This window comes from Schistocerca americana, chromosome 9, assembly GCF_021461395.2.
Source record: "Schistocerca americana isolate TAMUIC-IGC-003095 chromosome 9, iqSchAmer2.1, whole genome shotgun sequence".
NCBI classification, from domain to species: Eukaryota; Metazoa; Arthropoda; class Insecta; order Orthoptera; family Acrididae; genus Schistocerca; species Schistocerca americana.
In genome coordinates this window covers 80,069,540-80,084,049 of record NC_060127.1, presented here as the reverse complement: position 1 = coordinate 80,084,049, position 14,510 = coordinate 80,069,540, and the positions used below count along the sequence as shown (strand labels likewise).

Genomic DNA, 14,510 nt, shown 5'->3' with positions numbered 1-14,510 from the left:
CCAATACTGAACCTATGATCCCTTGATGCCTCAGAATGTGTCCTACCAACCGATCCCTTCTTCTAGTCAAGTTGTGACACAAATTCCTCTTCTCCCCAATTCTATTCAGTACCTCCTCATTAGTTACATGATATACCCTTCTAAGCTTCAGCATTCTTCTGTAACATCACCTTTCAAAAGCTTCTATTTTGTTCTTGTCTACACTGTTTATCACCCATGTTTCACTTTCATACACGGCTACACTACGTACAAATACTTTCAGAAAAGAATTCCTAACACTTAAATCTATACTCGATGTTAACAAATTTCTCTTCTTCAGAAACGCTGTCCATGCCATAGCCAGTCTACACTTCATATCCTCTCTACTTCGATTATCATCAGTTATTTTGCTCCCCAAATAGTAAAACTCATTTACTACATTGAGTGTCTCATTTCCTAATGTAATTCCTTTGGCATCACCTGATTTAAGTCGATTACATTTCATTATCCTCGTTTTGCTTTTGTTGATGTTCATCTTATATCCTCCTTTCAAGACATTGTCCATTCCATTCAACTGCTCTTCCAGCTCCTTTGCTGTCTCTGACAGAATTACAGTGTCATCAGCAAACGTCAAAGTTTTTATTTCTTGTCTGTGGACTTTAATTCCTACTTCAAATTTTCCTTTTATTTCCTTTACTGCTTGCTCAATACAGAAATTGAATAAAATCGGGGATAGGCTACAATCCTGTCTCACTCCTTTCTCAGCCACTACTTCCCTTTCGCACCCCTCGACTCTTATAACTGCCATCTGGTTTCCGTACAAATTGAAAGTATCTAGAATGAGATTTTCACTCTACAGCGGAGTGTGCGCTGATATGAAACCTCCTGGCAGATTAAAACTGTGTGCCGGACCGAGACTCGAACTCGGGACCTTTGCCTTTCGCGGGCAAGTGATCTACCAACTGAGCTACCCGAGCACGACTCACGGCCCGTCCTCACAGCTTTACTTCTGCCAGTACCTCGTCTCCTACCTTCCAAACTTAACAGAAGCTCTCCTGCGAACCTTGCAGAACTAGCACTCCTGAAAGAAAGGATATAGCGGAGACATGGCTTAGCCACAGCCTGGGGGTTGTTTCTAGTTAAGTTTGGAAGGTAGGAGACGAGGTACTGGCAGAAGTAAAGCTGTGAGGACGGGGCGTGAGTCGTGCTCGGGTAGCTCAGTTGGTAGAGCACTTGCCCGCGAAAGGCAAAGGTCCCGAGTTCGAGTCTCGGTCCGGCACACAGTTTTAATCTACCAGGAAGTTTCAAATTGAAAGTAGCCTTTCGCTCCCTGTATGTTTCACCAGCCACCTTCAGAATTTGAAAGGGCATATTCCAGTCAACATTGCCACAAACTTTCTCTAAGTCTACAAATGCCTTTCCTTAACCTATAATCTAAGATAAGTCGTGCGGTCAGTACTGCCCTGTGTGTTCCAAAATTTCTACAGTACCTAAACTGATCTTCCCTGGGGCCGGCTTCTACCAGTTTTTCTATTCGTTTGCAAAGAATTCATGTTAGTATTTTGCTACCATGGCTTATTAAACTGATAGTTTTTTTGGAATTGGAATAATTATATTGTTCTTGAAGTCTGAAGGTATTTCACCTGCCTCATCAGATGGAAGAGTTTTGTCATGTCATGTCATGTCTCCCAAAGCTATAAGTATTTCTAATGAAATGTTGTCTACTCCCGTGGCCTTGTTTTGACTTACATCTTTCAATGCTCTGTCAAACCCTTCATGCAGTTTCATAGCTACAATTTCATCTTCCTCTACATCCCCTTCCATTTCCATAATATTACCCTCAAGCGCATCGCCCTTATATAGCCCTCTATATACTCCTTCCACCACTCTGCTTTCCCTTCTTTGCTTATAACTGGTTTTCCATCTGAGCTCTTGATATTCATACACGTGGTTCTCTTTTCTCCAAAGGTCTCTTTAATTTTCCAGTCTTACCCCTTACATATATTTTGTTATTCTCCATCTTAAACTTCACCTCCTTAACAGCACTCATGTTGAAAACTAATGTCATATAGGTGTCTTGCACACTTTTTTATATATACAGTGCAGTGGGGATAGGTTTTCAGTAAATAACACAAAGATACATGGTAACGAAATTCATTTATTCAGTTCTCACAGATGTATAGATAGTTTGGTTCTTGAAATACAATTTGGTTCTTTTTCACAATACTGATAGAATTCGACTCTTCAGATACTATGGGTTCTTTTTCACAACACTGATGCAGTCTGGAACTTTCTTGTATAACTTTTTTTTTTGAAGATAGAGATACTGTTTTATTGCGACACTATTACTAATAGTAATAACTATGACTCGAGGAAACCCTCTCACAGTCCACCCAACAACAGGCCACATGGGGTAGTTGCACGGTGTGGGGCGCCTTGCCATGGTTAGTGTGGCTCCCACTGTTGGAGGTTTGAGTCCTCCCTCTAGCATGGGTATGTGTGTTGTCTTTAGCCGCCTTTTGACCTTTGGTGACATTCAAAGACCTTACTGTTACACATCATTGGATTCGTCTTGATAGCCGCTATCAGAAAATAAGTACCAAACTATAGCATCCCATTTAAAAAAACAAAATTGCCCTTCATATCTCTGATGCGACTCCACCTAGCAACAAAAAACCAACGTCATATTGTGGCCCCTGTTGTCCCATGCAACATTTGTCCCACAAACTTTTCAGCTACTATCATACTTTCAGAGTTAGATGGCAATAGTTAGTGACTCGTCTTGTATATTACATGTACATATTTATGTATTACATGTATTAAAATATACATATATTACAGTATGACATTATGACTGTAATTAACGTGTGGACACATACAGCGCCTATATTTGTAACACACATACATACATGTAATAGTGAAATGTTGTTAGCAACTGGAAAAGTTCTATTTATGGCTTACTGGTCTATGATTAGAAACTACTACAGAAATTGACTTCTGAATGACAATTAACAAGGCTTGAGCTCAGAGGGGAGGGGGGGGGGGGGGGGTGAAGAGGAGATGGACAGAGGGGTGAGAGAAAATGGACAAAGAAAATGGGAAGGAGGTGATGGACACAGAGAGGAGGCAGGAGGGGATGGAGTGAGAGAGAGGAAGGAGGAGAAGATGGACACAGAAATGGAGAGGAAGAGATGAACTGAGAGAGTGGCAGAGAGAGGAGGCAGGAGGAGATGGAGAGAGAGAGAGAGAGAGAGAGAGAGAGAGAGAGAGAGAGAGAGAGACAGAGAGAGGGATGGAGGAGGAGAAGATGGAGAGAGGGGGGAGGAGGAAGAGATGGACAAGGAGAGGGTGAGGGGAGATGGACCGAGACAGGTGAGTGAACGAGGTTATGATGTATATCCAGTTCCCATACACATCAGAAACGTGTGCTTTCTTGCTTTTTCTTTTCCATTTGAGCAAACTGAGCTACGGCCAAGTGTGACTCGGCATAGCTAGTTATTTACTGGACTATGGCTGGACTATGATGAACCGAAATCGCAGACCTCGTTTTACTCTCTGAATGTGTACGCTAAACTCAGGAAGAACCATAGAGATTTTGATGCGGTCTTCATTAACTGACAGATTGTTTTACAGCAAAGGTTTGTTTGTATAATTTATAATCATAGTAATGATGAGTGTATAATATATGTCTTCTTGTCTGTTCCGTATTTAATAGGCATTTGGAACGAAGTAACGTGGCAGTTGTTGAAGCTATGGGCTGGTCAGCTGTAGAGGTGGCGGTATCTGGCGGGGAAGTAGTAAACTAACAGCTGCTGCAACTCCAGAGACCAGCAAAACTTCACTGGAAGGTATACATATTATAAATTAAAGTCTACCACTGCTTGTTTTCTGTGTATACATGAACGACAATCTCAGGAATTACTGTAGGGATTTTGATACGATTTTCTCTAATGTAGATGATTCCCAGAGAAGGGTTGTGTAGCCGGCTGGAGTGGCCGTGCGGTTCTAGGCGCTTCAGACCGGAACCGCGTGACCGCTACGGTCGCAGGTTCGAATCCTGCCTCGGGCATGGATGTGTGTGATGTCCTTAGGTTAGTTAGGTTTAAGTAGTTCTAAGTTCTAGGGGACTTATGACCTCAGCAGTTGAGTCCCTTAGTGCTCAGAGCCATTTGAACCATTTTTGAAGGGTTGTGTATATAATTTTTTACCGTTAAGCCACAGAATTCTTCCAGCCGTAGGTACTTAATGCTACCCCTGCGAAGCCAGTACAAGTCGCTAGTTAAGACTAAAGCAAAAAAATCCAATTATGTACATGGCCAGTGAGCAGCCACGTTTTCATAGAGAAAATGTGTCTCATGTGAATGCAGGTTCGCGTATTAAACAAACAACTGTTGTTTATAAGTGTGCATACCTGTTTCAGCACCTTTGTGACGTCATCAGTGAGTACTTTTATGCAGTTTTGTAAAATGCAGATATAAAAAAAAAATAAAATGTCGTGTGACTAGGGCCTCCCGTCGGGTAGACCGTTCGCCGGGTGCAAGTCTTTCGATCTGACGCCACTTCCGCGACTTGCGCATCGATGGGGATGAGATGATAATGACTAGGACAACACAACACCCAGTTCCTGAGCGGAGAAAATCTCCAACCCAGCCAGGAATCGAACCCGGGCCCTTAGGATTGACATTCTATCGCACTGGCTACTTTCTTTTTTTTATTAATCTCATTTTGTTCTATATTGTTCGTTGACTTTGTTCGTGGCGGACGTCCTATGACACTTGTTCTGGTTATTCATTGATCCGTTCACTCAGTTTTTTATTACAGAGGATAGGTAAACCCTCTGACCGAACACGCTGAGCTACAGTGCCGTCTACTACTCAGCTACCGGGGGCGGACAATGCAGATATGTTATAAGTAGTAATTACTTTAACGAGATTTATGATTAGAAACATTTTATGTCTTTTGTGGCTATTGTCTGATTTTCTTCGTTACTGGGAGCTGTTATTGTACGGGGTGACCAGGATAAAAGAGGCCGTGTGTCATGCTGAAAGTTATATTCGATGCTAAGGGTGTTGTTATTTCTTAACGCTAGGTCACGTGACGTCGAGCGATGATTTAGCGATCAGTGAAGCGTCTTCAGTAGTCAGTTTGAAGCTTGCTGTGAATGTAGTTCTGCAGAATGCCTTTTTCAGTCGAACAAAGAATGTTTATTATCGAGACTTTTCTTGCATGAAAGGTTCACGATAAAGTGTCCAGAGAAAGCTACTCCTGTCAAATTTGCTGTGCGGAAATTGATCACTAAATTTAGAGCAGCAGGTTCAGTCGCTAACGCCAAACTAACAACGTAATGGAAGCTTATTTGCCGTAAATATTGAACGTGTTCACGAGCCTATGGTAAGAAGTAAACGGAAATCAGCTAGATGTCTATCTTTCCAAATAACCGTCAAACGATTATCATGCCAGAACGTGTTGAAACTGTTACACATGCGACCATAAGTAGTAAGAGCGATGCAAGCATTAAAACCTACGGATTACGCACTGCGACAACACTGTTGCGAATGGTTACTCCGTCCACAGCTCGTGGTCGTGCGGTAGCGTTCTCGCTTCCCTCGCCCGGGTTCCCGCGTTCGATTCCCAGCGGGGTCAGGGATTTTCTCTGCCTCGTGATGACTGGGTGTTGTGTGCTGTCCTTAGGTTAGTTAGGTTTAAGTAGTTCTAAGTTCTAGGGGACTGATAACCATAGATGTTAAGTCCCATAGTGCTCAGAGCCATTTGAACCATTATTAGGTTAGTTAGGTTTAAGTAGTTCTATGTTCTAGGGGACTGATGACCATAGATGTTAAGTCCCATAGTGCTCAGAGCCATTTGAACCATTATTTATTAAGTTAGTTAGGTTTAAGTAGTTCTAAGTTCTAGGGGACTGATGACCATAGATGTTAAGTCCCATAGTGCTCAGAGCCATTTGAACCATTATTAGGTTAGTTAGGTTTAAATAGTTCTAAGTTCTAGGGGACTGATGACCATAGTGCTCAGAGCCATTTGAACCATTATTAGGTTAGTTAGGTTTAAGTAGTTCGAAGTTCTAGGGGACTGATGACCATAGATGTTAAGTCCCATAGTGCTCAGAGCCATTTGAACCATTTTTTTGAATGGCTACTCCCGCAAGCCGCCGATGGTTATCTGGAACTAAATCTTTGCTTCGAATCAGACGAAGAATAGTTTCACCATAGCAGCTGCTAATGATACGTAATCAGCATGGTTTCAGAAAACATCGTTCTTGTGCAACGCAGCTAGCTCTTTATTCAAACGAAGTAATGGCCGCTATCGACAGGGGATCTCAGGTGGGTTCCGTATTTCTGGATTTCCGGAAGGCTTTTGACACCGTTCCTCACTAGCGACTTCTAATCAAGCTGCGGGCCTATGGGGTATCGCCGCCTCAGTTGTGCGACTGGATTTGTGATTTCCCGTCAGGAAGGTCGCAGTTCGCAGTAATAGACGGCAAACCATCGAGTAAAACTGAAGTGATATCAGGTGTTCCTCAGGGAAGCGTCCTGGGACCTCTGCTGTTCCTGATCTATATAAATGACCTGGGTGACAATCTGAGCAGTTCTCTTAGGTTGTTCGCAGACGATGCTGTAATTTACCGTCTAGTAAGGTCGTCCTAAGACCAGTATCAGTTGCAAAGCGATTTAGAAAAGATTGCTGTATGGTGTGGCAGGTGGCAGTTGACGCTAAATAACGAAAAGTGTGAGGTGATCCACACGAATTCCAAAAGAAATCCGTTGGAATTCGATTACTCGATAAATAGTACAATTCTCAAGACTGTCAACTCAACTAAGTACCTGGGTTTTAAAATTGCGAACAACTTCTGTTGGAAAGACATAGATAATATTGTGGGGAAGGCGAGCCAAAGGTTGCGTTTCATTGGCAGGACACTTAGAAGATGCAACAAGTCCACTAAAGAGACAGCTTACACTACACTCGTTCGTCCTCTGTTAGAATATTGCTGCGCGGTGTGGGATCCTTACCAGGTGGGATTGACGGAGGACATCGAAAGGTTGCAAAAAAGGGCAGCTCGTTTTGTATTATCACGTAATAGGGGAGAGAGTGTGGCAGATATGATACGCGAGTTGGGATGGAAGTCATTAAAGCAAAGACGTTTCTCGTCGCGGCGAGATCTATTTACGAAATTTCAGTCACCAACTTTCTCTTCCGAATGCGAAAATATTTTGTTGAGCCCAACCTACATAGATAGGAATGATCATCAAAATAAAATAAGAGAAGTCAGAGCTCGAACAGAAAGGTTTAGGTGTTCGTTTTTCCCGCGCGCTGTTCGGGAGTGGAATGGTAGAGAGATAGTATGAGTGTGGTTCGATGAACCCTCTGCCAAGCACTTAAATGTGAATTGCAGAGTAGTCATGTAGATGTAGATAGCAAGTAGGTGAACTGTGAAAACACACACTATTGGTCAACAGACAATCCCAGGGAACGTTCTGAGTTGCCTTCGCATGATTTGAAAGTAGGTGTTTGGTGAACAGTTCAGGCCAACGGATTGTAAGCTCCTTTTTCTGTAGGCCGGTATTACAGTATCATATTTCTTTGACAAAGAAATATGATAAAATATTTGTCAAATGTTTTTGACAAAAATCTTTGACTTGGGGCAAAAAGGGGTATTACACATTCATCATATTTTTCATCAAATTTCAAGACGGTGAACAACAACTTGTAATTATGCGCTGCAGTTGTTAGTACCACAGTTGCACTGTGTGTGTATATTTGGAAGAAAAGTGACGGTAAAAAAGGAAACATAGTCTACTTGGATGAAGCCATAGGTATTACGTCGAGATAGTGAAATCATTCAGCAAAATTTGTTACGAGAGCTGCTAGTGGAAGACATCAAATCTTATATATAAATTACTTGCGAATAAATGAGAGTGTATGTCAGTATTTGCTCAGTAAAGTGGTTTCTCATATTATAAAACAGAATCCTCTCTTGAAAAATGCTATATGTGCAGATGACTGGTAAACTGTGACACGCTGATTTCTGCTATGGGAGAGAGCTACTCTAATTTACAACACAACACTGGCATATCACATTTCACATAGACCAAAATCATTCCAGAAACGTGTGAAGCGATTTATAAAGCACTGAAGGGGGAGTATGTAAAGGTAAATAAATGTTTAGTACACTATATGGGAAATAAGAACAATTTTTATTTCTGAATAATTTACTTAATGGAATTAATAAAAGGTACGAAACAGATGAGGCGCTTTTTAACTTGTGGCACCAAGAGTTCAAAAATAAATTATAATGGAAAGCTAAAAAAGAATTTTTTATTTTAGTGTGTGATCACATCCTCTGCCTTAGATGCTTCGCAATGTAGAGGTGGATGGCTGCAGCAGTGATTTTGGACACGAAGTCGCCTGCAGCATATTCCACTTGTCTAACAACACACAATTAATAATGTCCCTTGCTCACCCCTCACCTTAGTCAAAGCAGTTTATAAAAAAAAAAGAAAAAGAAAATAAGAAGTTGAAGGAACACAGCTATTTTGAAGCCACGTTTACAAACACACTACAGAGACGACAAACAGCTGCAGCGACGCCAGCGCTCCAAGCGGTTATTCTTCACATTGCACTGAACAGAAGACGAACGACTTTTATGATCAAGTCTGCGGCAAGGCCCCAGATTTGATCATATTTATTTGACGACAGGCGTGATTTGACAAAGTGCGCTGTTACACTATCAAATTTCTTTGACAAATATTTGACATATCAACTTTGACACAGAAATATGATAGTGTAATACTGGCCTAACAACACTCTTAAGTGCATGTAAAAATGAAGTACTAACAAAATGTCAATTTTTTTCAGAAAGTCTTTTCAACAGAAAACGCTATAATGCTTCCACTGATCAAATGTTAAATGCACTGAAAAACCGAACATCACCCATTGTAATACTTTGTGATCTGTCAAAGGCTTTTGATTGTGTGAATCAGGAAATTTGTCTAGATAAGCTTAAGTATTGCAGTATGCATGGGGCAGTGCACAAATTGTTTAATTCATATTTAACTGGAAGAAGGCAGAAGGTTGAAATTAACAATACAGATACTCTGCAAAAAACAGCAGAGTCCTCAAAACTGGGGAGGTATCAAGAATGGTGTCCCACAGGGTTCAGTCTTGGGTCCCTTATTGTTCTTAATATATATTAACGACTTGCCACTCTGTATTCATGAAGACACAAAGTTAGTTCTTTTTGCTGATGACACAAGTATAGTAATCACACCCAAGAAGCAAGAATCAGCTGAGGAAAATGCAAATAATATCTTTCAGAAATTGTTAAGTTGTTCTCTGCAAATCGACTGTCACTAAATTTGTGAAAACACAGTTTATACAATTCTGTACAGTAAATGGCCTAACACCATTGATAAATATAGACTATGAACGGAAGTGTGTTGCTAAGGGAGAATACTCAAAACTTCTGGGTGTGTGCACTGATGAGAAATTGAATTGGAAGAAACACATCCATCATCTGCAGAAATGGTTAGGTTCAGCTAATTATGCTATTAGGGCTATTGCAAATTTTGGTGATAAACGTATCAGTAAATTAATCTACTACGCCTATTTTCATTCACAGCTTTCATATGGGATCATATTTTGGGACAATTCGTCATTAAGAGAGAAAGTATTCATTGCACAAAAGTTTGTAATCAGAATAATAGCTGGAGTCTACCCAAGATCGCCTTATAGAAATTTATTTAAGGAACTCGGGATATTCACCGTACCTTCGCAATACATACACTCCTGGAAATGGAAAAAGAACACATTGACACCGGTGTGTCAGACCCACCATACTTGCTCCGGACACTGCGAGAGGGCTGTACAAGCAATGATCGTATGGTCGTATGCGTGTTTGGCGCCGTGCAGGTGAGCGCCACAATCAGGACTGCATACGACCGAGGCACACAGGGCCAACATCCGGCATCATGGTGTGGGGAGCGATCTCCTACACTGGCCGTACACCACTGGTGATCGTCGAGGGCACACTGAATAGTGCACGGTACATCCAAACCGTCATCGAACCCATCGTTCTACCATTCCTAGACCGGCAAGGGAACTTGCTGTTCCAACAGGACAATGCACGTCCGCATGTATCCCGTGCCACCCAACGTGCTCTAGAAGGTGTAAGTCAACTACCCTGGCCAGCAAGATCTCCGGATCTGTCCCCCATTGAGCATGTTTGGGACTGGATGAAGCGTCGTCTCACGCGGTCTGCACGTCCAGCACGAACGCTGGTCCAACTGAGGCGCCAGGTGGAAATGGCATGGCAAGCCGTTCCACAGGACTACATCCAGCATCTCTACCATCGTCTCCATGGGAGAATAGCAGCCTGCATTGCTGCGAAAGGTGGATATACACTGTACTAGTGCCGACATTGTGCATGCTCTGTTGCCTGTGTCTATGTGCCTGTGGTTCTGTCAGTGTGATCATGTGATGTATCTGACCCCAGGAATGTGTCAATAAAGTTTCCCCTTCCTGGGACAATGAATTCACAGTGTTCTTATTTCAATTTCCAGGAGTGTATATTCACTTATGAAATTTTCCATTAATTGTTGTTGTATTGTGGTCTTCAGTCCTGAGACTGGTTTGATGCAGCTCTCCATGATACTCTATCCTGTGCAAGCTTCTTCATCTCCCAGTACCTACTGCAACCTACATCCTTCTGAATCTGCTTAGTGTATTCATCTCTTGGTCTCCCTCTACGATTTTTACCCTCCACGCTGCCCTCCAATGCTAAATTTGTGATCCCTTGATGCCTCAAAACATGTCCTACCATCCGATCCCTTCTTCTAGTCAAGTTGTGCCAGAAACTTCTCTTCTCCCCAATCCTATTCAATACCTCCTCATTAGTTACGTGGTCTGCCCACCCTATCTTCAGCATTCTTCTGTAGCACCACATTTCGAAAGCTTCTATTCTCTTCTTATCCATACTAGTTATCGTCTATGTTTCACTTCCATACATGGCTACACTCCATACAAATACTTTCAGAAACGACTTCCTGACACTTAAATCTATACTCGATGTTAACAAATTTCTCTTCTTCAGAAACGCTTTCCTTGCCATTGCCAGTCTACATTTTATATCCTCTCTACTTCGACCATCATCAGTTATTTTACTCCCTAAATAGCAAAACTCCTTTACTACTTTAAGTGTCTCATTTCCTAATCTAATTCCCTCAGCATCACCCGATTTAATTTGACTACATTCCATTATCCTCGTTTTGCTTTTGTTGATGTTCATCTTATATCCTCCTTTCAAGACACTGTCCATTCCGTTCAACTGCTCTTCCAAGTCCTTTGCTGTCTCTGACAGAATTACAATGTCATCGGCGAACCTCAAAGTTTTTACTTCTTCTCCATGAATTTTAATACCTACTCCGAATTTTTCTTTTGTTTCCTTTACTGCTTGCTCAATATACAGATTGAATACCATCGGGGAGAGGCTACAACCCTGTCTCACTCCCTTCCAAACCACTGCTTCCCTTTCATGCCCCTCGACTCTTATAACTGCCATCTGGTTTCCGTACAAATTGTAAATAGCCTTTCGCTCCCTGTATTTTACCCCTGCCACCTTTAGAATGTGAAAGAGAGTATTCCAGTAAACATTGTCAAAAGCTATCTCTAAGTCTACAAATGCTAGAAACGTAGGTTTGCCTTTTCTTAATCTTTCTTCTAAGATAAGTCGTAAGGTTATTATTGCCTCACGTGTTCCACCATTTCTACGGAATCCAAACTGATCTTCCCCGAGGTCCGCTTTTACCAGTTTTTCCATTCGTCTGTAAAGAATTCGCGTTAGTATTTTGCAGCTGTGACTTATTAAACTGATAGTTCGGTAATTTTTACATCTGTCAACACCTGCTTTCTTTGGGATTGGAATTATTATATTCTTCTTGAAGTCTGAGGGTATTTCACCTGTCTCATACATCTTGCTCACCAGATGGTAGAGTTTTGTCAGGACTGGCTCTCCCAAGGCCATCAGTAGTTCTAATGGAATGTTGTCTACTCCCGGGGCCTTGTTTCGACTCAGGTCTTTCAGTGCTCTGTCAAACTCTTCACGCAGTATCGTATCTCCCATTTAATCTTCATCTACATGCTCTTCCATTTCCATAATATTGTCCTCAAGTATATCGCCTTTGTATAAACCCTCTATACACTCCTTCCACCTTTCTGCCTTCCCTTCTTTGCTTAGAACTGGGTTGCCATCTGAGTTCTTGATATTCATACAAGTGGTTCTCTTCTCTCCAAAGGTCTCTTTAATTTCCCTGTAGGCAGTATCTATCTTGCCCCTAGTGAGATAAACCTCTACATCCTTACATTTGTCCTCTAGCCATGCCTGCTTAGCCATTTTGCACTTCCTGTCGATGTCATTTTTGAGACATTTGTATTCCTTTTTGCCTGCTTCATTTACTGCATTTTTATATTTTCTCCTTTCATCAATTAAATTCAATATTTCTTCTGTTACCCAAGGATTTCTATTAGCCCCCGTCTTTCTACCTACTTGATCGTCTGCTGCTTTCACTACTTCATCCCTCAGAGCTACCCATTCTTCTTCTACTGTATTTCTTTCCCCCATTCCTGTCAATTGTTCCCTTATGCTCTTCCTGAAATTCTCTACAACCTCTCGTTCTTTCAGTTTATCCAGGTCCCATCTCCTTAAATTCCCACCTTTCAATCTGCAGTTCATAACCAAGAGATTGTGGTCAGAATCCATATCTGCCACTGGAAATGTCTTACAATTTAAAACCTGGTTCCTAAGTCTCTGTCTTACCATTATATAATCTATCTGAAATCTGTCAGTATCTCCAGGATTCTTCCAGGTATACAACCTTCTTTGATGATTCTTGAACCAAGTGTTAGCTATGCTCTGTGCAAAATTCTACAAGGCGGCTTCCTCTTTCATTTCTTCCCCCCAATCCATATTCACCTACTATGTTTTCTTCTCTCCCTTTTCCTACTGACGAATTCCAGTCACCCATGACTATTAAATTTTCGTCTCCCTTCACTACCTGAATAATTTCTCTTATCTTGTCATACATTTCATCAATTTCTTCATTATCTGCAGAGGTAGTTGGCATATAAACTTGTACTACTGTAGTAGGCATGGGCTTTGTGTCTATCTTGGCCACAACAATGCGTTCACTATGCTGTTTGTAGTAGCTAACCCGCACTCCTATTTTTTATTCGTTATTAAACCTACTCCTGCATTACCTCTATTTGATTTTGTGTTTATAACCCTGTAATCACCTGACCAAAAGTCTTGTTCCTCCTGCCACCGAACTTCACTAATTCCCACTATATCTAACTTTAACCTATCCATTTCCCTTTTTAAATTTTCTAACCTACCTGCCCGATTAAGGGATCTGACAGTCCACGCTCCGATCCGTAGAACGCCAGTTTTCTTTCTCCTGAAAACGACTTCCTCCTGAGTAGTCCCCGCCCGGAGATCCGAATGGGGGACTATTTTACCTCCGGAATATTTTACCCAAGAGGACGCCATCATCATTTAATCATACAGTAAAGCTGCATGCCCTCGGGAAAAATTACGGCTGTAGTTTCCCCTTGCTTTCAGCCGTTCGCAGTACCAGCACAGCAAGGCCGTTTTGGTTAATGTTACAAGGCCAGATCAGTCAATCATCCAGACTGTTGCCCCTGCAACTACTGAAAATTCAAAAATAACAGCGAGTTGCATAGCTACAACACTAGAAGAAAGGATGATATTCACTATTGTGGATTAAATCTCACTTTGGCACAGAAAGGGGTGAATTATTCTGCCACAAAAATCTTTGGTAATTTACCAAATAGTATTAAAAGCCTGACAGGTAGCCAACCAACATTTAAAAGCAAATTAAAAGAATTTCTGAATGACAACGCCCTCTAATCAATAGATGAATTCTTAGATACGAAGTAGTAACTGTAAAAAATTAATTAATCAAAGAAAACTTGTTAGACTGACACGTTCCACATCATTCGAAATGTAATATTTATGATCTATGGAACAAGGATTAATGTATGTGTGTGTGTGTGTGTATGTATGTAACGGAATTGTGGCAACCATTTACAGCGCAGCTAACGGAGGAAGAACAACAGTACAGCAAGATGGAGCTACTGCGCACACTTCACGATTTTCAGAGTCACACGTCCATGAAGCTTTCGGAGAAGAACATACCGTTTCCCCGTTTCCGCAGATTTATGGCCTCCCAGATCACAAGATCCGCCTAACTGTGATTTTTATTCGTCGAATAATTTAAAGTGCAAAATCTACAGAAACAGCCATACAACTGAAGAGTTGAAAACAAGCATTTGCATTGCGAATGTGGAAGTCACAGCAATTGAATTGGCAATAGTTTTCAGAAACATGCTGAAGCGTGCTGACTTGTGTATCGAGGTTTATGGCGAACATTTCCAGCACCTCCTGTGAACTATTGACCTACTGAATGTTCACTTGTTGTAACAATAATTTATTACTCTGTATT

The 14,510-nt window shown here is 41.5% G+C and overlaps 1 protein-coding gene and 1 non-coding gene across 2 annotated transcripts in view; one reads left to right on the top strand and one right to left on the bottom strand.

Annotated features, from left to right (window-relative positions):
* LOC124550675 (serine protease ami-like) overlaps window positions 1-14,510 on the bottom strand; it is a 115,426-nt gene that overhangs the window by 10,681 nt on the left and 90,235 nt on the right. The window lies entirely within an intron of this gene.
* Trnas-cga lies at window positions 1,185-1,259 on the top strand. The gene has a single exon. It is a non-coding gene; the product is annotated as a tRNA-Ser (tRNA).